Here is a 10,462-nt window from a genome sequence, read left to right on the forward strand (position 1 = left end):
AGGCCAGAGATGAAGAATATTAATGGGGCCTTTAGGGAAAGGTTGCACTGCCATGGCCAGTGCTGTGCCTGCTCTGAGACTGGGAGAAGTGGAGGAATTCTAACTCCAGGCCCATAAGAGCAGCAACTTCCACTAGCAAGGAATTATAATGAGTCACTAAAAGAAACATAATATCATGAAATTCTTCCTCTCCAGGTGCGAGAAGGGGAAGTTCCTCCAGCCAGTGGAGATTTCTCCTGAGCTGGAAAAGAGACTCAGTGATTTCTCCCAGCGAAATATTGCTCTAATGGAGATTCTGTGGAAGTTCAAAGGTACTGAGAAGGGATCTAGGAAAGGAAACCAGGGTGTGTCTCTGGGACTATGGGTGGAGATGGGCTCTGGGCAACTGGTTCAATTAGATTATGTACCTATTTAATAACAAGTAGAAAGCAGACAAACTGAGCAGATGAAGTAAGGGCCCAGGTGCCAGGATCTTTCACATTGTTTCACTCTGTGAACTTTGGTACAATCATTAAGGTAAAAATGTACAAAATTTGGGGTACCTCAGTTTCTCTCTTCCAACTACAGAACTACGGGGCATGTGCTCCAGAGCTTTTTAGCAGCCCCACATGCAGCTGGAGTCCGTAGGATCTGCAGGTGCCCATTACCAAGGAACTCCGGGCCCCAGGTGCCTAAGGCCTTGTCTATCTACACTACAGAGTTTTGTCGATTCCAGTTACGCCAACAAACAGCCACTACTATAATTAAACCACTGTTGCATGTCCACACTGTGCTCCTTGTGTCGGCAAAGCACATCCACAATAGTAGCTTTGCGTTGACACAGACAGCTCTGGGTAGCTATCCCACTGTGCCACTGGTCAGAAGGTGCTTTGTGAAGGGTTTGCAATGCCTCATGCAGGCAGGTAGAGAGTCACATGATGAAGGTTTCTCAATCTCATTGTTCCATGGGCATCCTACTGTATGGCCAGCTATTTTTCAACTGCCCTGGCAACCTGCACCCCAGCCATCACTGTCAGAAAGCATGGATACTACGCTGCTGTTCAGTATTGTGCTGTGCTGTGTATTGTGCTTGTATTGAACACAAGGCTATAGGGGGAACCCAATGGGGGGCTATTTGGCTGGAGGATGCCTTGAAGGAGCATTTTAACACTGAGCCACAGTAACGTGTGTTGCTGTAGTGTGCTGAACCTGGCATTGTTTCTTTGCACTGTGCTATGAACCTTGTAATGATTTCTGTGTGTGCCTGAAAAGTTACACATCTTAGATCCCTTTTTAGAGTAACGCTTGATAATATGACCAAACTGACACTGCTGAACAGTAATTAGGGTTACCATACGTCCGTATTTTCCCGGACATGTCCAGCTTTTTGGTTCTTAAATCACCATCTGGGAGGAATTTTTAAATATCTAAAAACGTCTGGGATTTTGCCACATCGGTCGGGACGCCCTTTGTCCCGATATTGGGGACCGCTCACCTCACCACACACACCAAAGTCCCGGGGCTGGTGGCGCTTCCTGGGGCAGCTCCCGGCACCTGCCCGCTGGCAGGAGCCTGCAGTGTGGGCGGCCCCTAGGCACAGAGGCAGAGGTGGTCTCCGCGTGCTGCCTCCTGCCCAATCAGAGCTGCGGGGGCAGGGCCTGCAGGTGCCGGCAGCGGGCAGCGAGCCCTCCGCCCCCGCCCTGACCCGACCTGACCCGAACCTAGGAGCCAGAGGGACCTTCCGGATGCTTCCTGGGAGCCGCCCCAGGTAAGCACCGCTGGGACTCCCCACCTCGCCCCCCGGAAGGTGCCTCTGGCTCTTAGGGTCGGGTCGAGTCAGGGGTGGGGGGGGGAGGGCTCTCTGCGTGCTGCCGGCACCTGTAAGCCCCACTCCATGGCTACGGCAGCTCCCATTGGTGCTTTTCTTTGGTGCTGGCCAATGGGAGCCACGGAGCTCACGCTTGTGGCGGGCGCAGCCCGTGGAGACCCCTTGGCTGCCCCTGATCCTAGGAGCCAGAGCGACCTGCGGCAGGAGGGGTGAGTAGGCGAGTGGGGCATGGTGGTGAAGAGGCGAGCGGCGAGGGAGCCAGTGGCTGGCTGGTGGGTGGGTGAGGAGGCAAGTGGCAGGCGGGGAGGGTGAAGAGGCGAGCGGCGAGCCAGCGGTGGGCAGTGAAGAGGCGAGCGGCGAGGGAGCCAGGAGCGGGCGGGGTCCAATGGGGCAGAGAGGGGGCAGAGTTGGGGACTTTGGGGAAGGGGTTGGAATGGGGGCGGGGAAGAGGTGGAGTTGGGGCGGGGGCAGGTGGGGCAAGCAAATACCCCCTTGCCCCCCCCCCAATGTAGTGTCCTCTTTTTTGAATATTCAAATATGGTAACCCTAACAGTAATACAAGAAGCCCACAGAAGTGTGTGTTTGTGTGGGGGAAGCATGTGTGACAGCATGTGGGGGGGTTGTGCATGAGAGAGAGAGAGAATGTGTTGGCGGAGCGTGTGAGAGACTGTGTGTGTGGGGAGTGTGTATGTGAGAAAGAGAGACAAATTGTGTATGGGGGACTTCCTGGGGCTTTGAAAGGGGAGGGACACATGTCTACATAGCTGGATGAATGGCAGCAGATTTCCAAACAGTGAGCAGAGCGGTTACGGTGGGCATCGTGAGATACCTTCCGGAGGCCAGTTACAGCAACGTAACAAACACAGTGTCTACACTGACACTTTGTTGATCTAACTTTGCTGCAAAAATCTCTGCCTCCCATTGAGGTGGTTATATTTTGTCAGTAAAGCAGGAGAGTTTTGTCACCAAGAGGTGCATTATAGTGTGTACACCTCCACTGTTTTGTCAATGAAAGCTGCCTTTTGCCGACAAAACAGTGTAGACAAGGCCTAAAGGTCGGCACCCAAAACGTAAACCCTCAATTTAAGGCCACTTTTGAAATGTGGACCCAGCTCACCATTGTGCTCTGGCCCCGTGTGGCAGCTTGTGTGGGCCAAAGGGGCTGTAGGGAAGGTGTAAACCCAGGGGAATCCTCGCAGCACAGGAGCCTCTTGTGCCTCCAGCTCCTCCACAGCAGCTGCAGGCTCAAGGAGTGTTCCCGGGAAAGCAGGGAATAGAGTGGAGTTGTTGAGGGCTGGGCAGAGGAGGAAGGGGTGGAGCAGGAATAATGGGGTGTGGCCAGGGTAAAGCTGTGCCTTTGACACTGCCTCCGGGAGAAGTCATCTAGGGGCCACTGGACCAGAGGTGCAACTCAGGCTGGACCTCCGGACTTCCGCAGCCTGTGCCAATGTCTGCACTGACCCCAGCAGCTACTGAATAGGAGAACCACAAACTGCTTCCCCCATCCTTTCACCAGTGCAGGGGTGAATGAGGCCCATTGAGCCAATTCTCTCCCTGACTCAGTTTCCACATTTATGAAATAATTTTAAGATTATTTGTATTTCAGTCTATGCAGAATGAAAGCCCCGTTGTGCTGAGCTCTGTACATATACTGAGCTCTGTACATATACTGAGACCCAAAGAGCTCACAATTCAAGCTCCTCATCCTGAAAAGTCTCAGCATCCCACTGATGTGAAAGAGGCCAATGTTTGTAAAGTTACATTAATGCTAAAATCTTTGCAGGATCTGGCCTGGCTCATGACAAAATGTAAAAGGAGAATGAGAAATCAGCTGGGTTTGGAGGATGAGGGAACAGAAAATCTATCTTCCACATAGTGTCTCTTTGAGTGGTTCTGAGGCTTCATGGATATTGGTTCTGTTGATTTGAGACGCTTGAATGAAAGAGAAAATAGGATGATTCATATTAGCTTTGTTAAAAATCTGGGTGTGTCTCTGTCTCTCTTCAACTGTTTTTCTCTCATAATTAAAATACAATTATGTCAATTAAATGTGAGGATGTCACAAATATGACAGCATGAAATATCATCTGTCTTATCCTTTCCCCCTCCAGACATTCTGTCATCTGAACTGGAGACAATAAGAGGGAAATCCTTAGGATCACACAGACCAGGTGAGACTTCAGGTGGAGATTATCATTAAATAAAGAGGAAAATCCCATGAAAACATTTTCATGAACTTCTAGATAAATGTACAAACCAAACCAACACTGACCATGACACCCCCCCCTAAAAATAAAAATAGAAACAAAAACATGAAATACTAAAAGAAAAGGAGTACTTGTGGCACCTGTGGCTCACGAAAGCTTATGCTCAAATAAATTGGTTAGTCTCTAAGGTGCCACAAGTCCTCCTTTTCTTTTTGCAAATACAGACTAACACGGCTGCTACCCTGAAACATGAAATACTAAGAAATCCCAAGCCGAAATCACACAAACAATCCTGATACCATCTTTAGTGTTGAGTCCCTGCACCCACTGACGAACAGAAACACTCTCCCTGACCAACAAACACTCTGAGGCTAGGCCTACATAGCAATGTAAGCGTAAGGGATATGAGTCAGCTGACCTCTTGTCAGGGAATCCTGGGCTTGAGCATCAACACTGCATTTTAACTCTAGGTTAAGAATTTTCTGCACTGGGGGGAAACGCGACTGCCAATCCTGTTTCCTAACTGTGGTGGTGCTATTGATGGGACGCGGGTGCCCGTAAGGAGCACGTGAGTACATACGCCGCGTAATTAGCTCATTTGGTGGCTGTCTCCATTTGAGAGGGCATTATACTGAATTACTGTCTAGTCGGATAACTGGGTTCTCCAGCTCTAGGCTCGGTCACATTGGCAAAAACATGCCCCTGTGCCTGTCCTAAGGATAATGAGGACATCAGTCTCCAGGGTGTCAAACTATTACAGTGAAACTTTGTAATTCTTAATTTTTCAAATACGATGATCAATGATCAAGTTTTTGCTTGATCATTTTGCAGAGCAGGGACCATAGCAGCTGCCCTGCAGGGAGAAGAAGTGGCAGAGCTCTCGGCTCAGTATGGCTGAGGGAAGGATGACCAACCTCCTAACTTTGCTCCCTGCTCCAGGCAAGCTCCGTGCACCACCATGGAGGAGAAACTTCCACCACCACTGTGGGAGGAGCAGGAAGGGGGACCTCTCGGCCAGGTAGTAATGCTGTGTCTGGCATGCTGTGCTGACTGCCTGTAGCACTGCTCCTCTGCCTCCAGGAACTATAGGATACACCCAGAAGACTTCCACACCCAAGTCAAGCCACGGATGCATGCACATAGGAAACCAATAGGGCTTGGACCCTGGGTTCCAGTTTAACATGGGCTCTGACCCTCCAGACCTGCAGGGTCCTGGGACTCTGGATCAGAGCCCTAGATTAGCATATTTGCAGTGTGGATGCAATGAGGGTTTGTCTTGAGCCCAGGCTCAGACCCTGGCTTAAACTGCTGTGTAGATACACTCTCCCTCACCAATCATTAATGCTGACCCTGGCATTTCCATACATGTCCGTAAGCCCTTTAAATATTAAATTCAAAGGGTTGCCACATTTTTTTCTTTTCCCCTATGTGAGAGGCTCGCTCCGATTGCTCTTCACCAGCATCCCATCTTTCTCTTCAGCTGGGCTGGGCTGAGATCTCCCATTTGAGTTGCTCTCTTTCTCCTCTGTTAGAGATATGGTCCCTCTGTGATGTTGCCACATCCTCCCTGCTCTCTGGGCTGGAGAAGGGGCCACTCTCTGGCCTGAGTGGATCATCCCCAATACCCATCCCCTTCTCTTCTCCCAGGCCAGGGAGAGAAGGACAGGCTCAGTATAGAGCTTCCCCCAGGTTTATATCTATTACCTTCCTCCTCTAACTCCCCTCCCTGCAACTTCAGGTTCTCACCTTCCTCTCTAACCCTCAGAGGAGAAGCTCCAGCAGGAAAAGCAGGGAGATGCTATTTGCATGTACTGGGACATGGTGGATCTACGCCTTCCCAAAGCTAAAGGCCCGTCCCCTCAACTAAGGGGGAGAAACCATGAAGCCCAGGGAACAATGGAGTATTTGGGACAATGAAAGAGAAACCAGGACAAGGAGAGAGGTCAGAAGTTAAAAATGAGGGAGCCAGAAGGGGACACCAAGCAGAGAACCCCAGAGAGCATCTGTTGCTCCTCAAAGGTGTCTAAGGAGTCAGTGAACACTGCCCAGGGGAACTGTGCCTGGAGACATGATTTTAAAAGGGAATGGATATACATGCCACAGTCTCAGAGCACTTCTTCCTCCCTCCAGATTTGTCCTCCTGCAGTGATGTGTGGCCATCTTGGCCATCACCAGGAGGAGATTAATAAGGAGGTCTTGCCACTTTCTGAAGTCACAAATGGGGTGTGTATACATCAGGAGGTGCAGGGGATATTGCAGCCAGAACTTTAGTAAGAGGTTCAAAAAGAGCTGGAAAAGGGGCTGCAAGCTGACACACCACCTAATATCCCCAGTGGGCTGTGGAACAAAAGTGGAGTACAGGCTGGCCCACCACAGTTCCTCATTTTCTCTCCTGTAGGTCCCACCATTTGGAGTCAGGATGGAACACAAAGGCAAGGAAGTGGATGGTGTGGAGCACAAGCATGTACAGATGTTCTCGGGGACTGGTACAGAGGTGGACCAGCTGGATGTCCTTCAGCCAATACAGGTGGCGTGTCAAAGGTGGCTGGGGAGGCTTGTGGTGCAAGAGGTGATGATGAGTTACAGAGGGCCAGCTGTGAGGGATGAGTGGGAAACACCTTCTCACAGGACCTGGTTGAGGAAAGCAAGAGAAGCAAGAGGCTAGGTTGTCCTCACCTTCTGGAACACAAAGGAGGGGACATGTAGGGTGGGCAGCCCCGTGCACTGGCTGAGCACTGTGGGCTCCATCCAGTCACTCTAGTTCTGAGTCTGGTTGTACCATCCAGGGCTATCCTCTGATGCACCAAGGGGGATTCAACCACCTGCACACTAAGGTGTGGAAGAGTAGGGAGATGCAGCTGGGAAGGAGGGGAAAAGCAGCCACCACAGAAAGTCTCAGCAGCCAGGGGGACGAACTGCCAGGGCATCTCTGCTTATTCTCAGGCATTCAGGAGAGAGAAGCAGCTCCCCAGGCTGGTGTTGTAAATCAGAGACGCTGTGCTCTAATCTCTGTGACCCTTTTCCCCTCCAGACTCTTTCCCTCCTGAGCTAGAGCAGGGAAGGGAGGATCTCTGGGATCACACATCCAGGGTGAGCTTTGGGGGAGTTTTTCCTTCCATTAACAGAAAATGTCCATGAAAGCAACTCTCCCACACAGCAATAACCAGAGACACTTGCACTGCCCAGCCCTAAAGCCACCTTAATTGTGATCTGAGAATTTGTATTGACATTGACAAGCCTTTCCAATATTACCTTCAAGGTGGTCAGGAGAGAGAGCCTCCTGGTTGCCACACCCTTCCCCATTTCACCTGGGGGACAGACTGTTCCCCATGGCTCTTCTCCTTTGGGCAGGGCTGGACTCTGCCATTGCAGCTGCTTTGTGGGTTGGGGAGATGGTGTCTCTCTAGTGCTGCCACCTGCAGACCTCCCTTCTCTCTGGGCTGGGAAGGGGCTGCCCCACCCATTGCCACCTCCTGCTTCCTGCTCACTGGCCTTGAACTATTGGCTCTTCCCCTGTGCTGCGAATTCATCTCTGCTCCCAGGCCTGGCTGTGGAGGATGCATTTATGGGAGGAGACTCCCTCTGGGGTTCAAAGTTGGTACCTGCCTCCTCAGGACTCTCCTAATTACAAGCTTTTGCTACCTTCCTTGCCAAGTCTCTGTTGCTGGGAATGAACCAGCCCTAGCTGGGGAGCAGGGAGCTGCATGCTCTATATTCAAATGAGAAAGTACAGAAGTGGATCCCATTACACAGGTTGAGGAACTGCCAAGCAGGGATGTTAGGGAGTGTGAGAAATGGTCCCAGATTCCCCCAGGGCTGAACTCTGATTCTCTCTCTCCCGTAGTGAATGTGATTCTGGATCCAGACACGGCTCATCCCCGACTCATCCTGTCTGAGGATCAGAAAAGTGTGAAATGGGGAGACACCAGGCAACATCTGCCAAACAATCCAGAGAGATTTGACTCCTGGGCCTGTATGCTGGGCTCTGAGGGATTCACTTCAGGGATATATTGCTGGGATGTGGAGGTGGGGGACAGAGGATTCTGGGCTGTGGGAGTGGCAAAAGAGTCTGTGAGGAGGAAGGGAGAAGTCAGCTTTAACCCTGAAGTGGGGATCTGGGCTGTGCAGTAGTTGGGTCTGTTCCAGGCTCTCACCTCCCCTGCAACCATACTACCCCTGAGCCAGGTCCCCAGGAGGATCCAGGTTTGTCTGGACTGTGAATGGGGCCAAGTGACATTTTTCGATGCTGATAACAAGGCCCCAATCTTCACTTTCCCACCAGCCTCTGTCCCTGCGGAGAGAATCTACCCCTGGCTCTGGGTGGGGGCAGGATCCGAGCTCAGACTGTGTCCCTGAGACACAGGGGGTGGAATATTGCACTGAGGACCCTGAAATCAGCCTCTCTAGCCTTGGAAACTCCAGTCTTTATGACCCTGGAGGGTCCTTGGGGTCTCATGTCTGGACTGTGAAACCACAGAAAGAAGCAAGTAATCAAGATGGAGAAGCCAATCTCATTGCCCAGGGAGCTATTTAGACTGTTTGTCGCTATCTTCTATGGTCCAGGAGGACTCTGGGGAGCTTCAGTCAGACAGTGTCACTAATACATGGGGGGAATTAAAAAATGGGCTTCCCTAGCCCCAGTCATGCTAGTCTCTATGACCCTGGAGGACTCCCGTGTACCCAACCCTCTGGTTCCTTATTCCATCTCCTCCCCCTCCATCTCTGCAGCACTAGGAATTTTGGGAGGCGGGGGGGGGGGCGCGAGAGAGAAAGGGAGACCCATTGAAGCTGCAGGAGAAGCAGAGGGTCACTGTGGGGCAGGGAGGGATGTAGGGTTTTGGTGGGAGAAGTAATTGCTGGGCTGGGGGACAGGCAGATGTGGTGGCAGCAGAGATGGAGAATTAATTAATTGGGATTTGGAGTTTAGAGAGAAGCTGGAACCTCTACACCAGCAGGGAGCATTTTGTACAAAACTCTTTAATCAGATCTCATTGGGGCCCCCCAGTGACAGCTCCTGCAACAGGGGCCAAAGTCACATTCCTCTGTAGATATGGGATGTCTCTATTTGTCACACAGACATAGGGGATAGGAAGGGGAAAATTAAAAACCAAGAGACAGACCAGAAACCATTATAGAATCTTCTTTAAAAATCTCTTTTGGGGGGGGGGCAAGCGGTGTGTCAATCTCATGATTTTCTAAGAATTAAGAACATAAGAACGGCCAGACTGGGTCAGACCAAAGGTCCATCTAGCCCAGTATCCTGTCTTACGGCAGTGGCCAATGCCAGGTGCTTCAGAGGGAATGAACACTGGAAGAAGCAGGGACAGAGTGGGTTTAACCAGAGGGAGCAGAGGAAGCAAGAATAAAGGGAGAGTCCTAGAAAAAGGGTGAAAAACAGAAATGGATAGAGTGAAAGGAAAACATTCTTGAGAGGGGAAACACCCAGGGGGAGCAAATGGGGAAGGGGTAAAATTGGGGGACAGAATGGAGACTATGAGAGAAAAATAATCAGTTAACAGTGACTAGAGGAGAATGGAGAAGTCAGAAATAAACCAGGGTGGGTAACAAAAGCTAAAAAAGATTATGAGCAAAAATGGATAGAATGAAAGGAAAGAGAGAAGGAAAGAGAGAGTGTGAGAGAGGGAGAGATGACTTATAAAATGTTACTGAAAGTGAAGCTGTAACTCTTTAATTTCATACATTAATTCATGGACATTTGTGCCATTTTAGTTCCTCAAAAGAACTATGCTTCATTTTTTTGGACATTTTCCCATATGTTCTGGTTACTGAAGATCCTCTCAGCTGCTTTAAAGCCTGACATTTACTTAATGTAAATGAAGCCTACAAAAAGTTCTGTTGGCTTGTTTCCCTTTAATTTCCCAGCTGTGATTTTTGAAGGCCTTCATGAAGGGGCAGGACTAACTCAGAAATTTTAAAAGGCAGCTTCTAAGTACCAGAGGAGCTAGCAAATCAGGGAGTTTTGTGAGGGAGTTTAGAGATGGAAAACGAGAGCCAGATATACCTAACAAACATTCATAGAATCGTAGAAGATTAGGGTTGGAAGAGACCTCAGGAGGTCATCTAATCCAATCCCCTGCTTAAAGCAGGACCAACCCCAACTAAATCATCCCAGACAAGGCTTTGTCAAGCCAGGCCTTAAAAACCTCTAAGGATGGAGATTCCACCACATCCCTAGGTATCCCATTCCAGTGCTTCACCACCCTCCTAGTGAATAGTTTTTCTAATATCCAACCTAGACCTCCCCCACTGCAACTTGAGACATTGCTCCTTGTTCTGTCATCTGCCACCACTCAGAACAGCCTAGCTCCATCCTCTTTGGAACCCCCCTTCAGGTAGTTGAAGGCTGCTATCAAATCCTCCTCCTCACTCTTCTTTTCTGCAGACTAAATAACCCCAGGTCCCCCAGCCTCTCCTCATAAGTCATGGG

The 10,462-nt window shown here is 50.2% G+C and overlaps 1 pseudogene; it reads left to right on the forward strand.

Annotated features, from left to right (window-relative positions):
* LOC140898120 (E3 ubiquitin-protein ligase TRIM39-like) overlaps positions 1–8,740 on the forward strand; it is a 151,252-nt pseudogene extending 142,512 nt beyond the window's left edge.
* Positions 8,741–10,462: the final 1,722 nt, after the last annotated feature.

Source organism: Lepidochelys kempii, chromosome 14 (genome assembly GCF_965140285.1).
Source record: "Lepidochelys kempii isolate rLepKem1 chromosome 14, rLepKem1.hap1, whole genome shotgun sequence".
In the NCBI taxonomy this organism is placed as follows: domain Eukaryota; kingdom Metazoa; phylum Chordata; order Testudines; family Cheloniidae; genus Lepidochelys; species Lepidochelys kempii.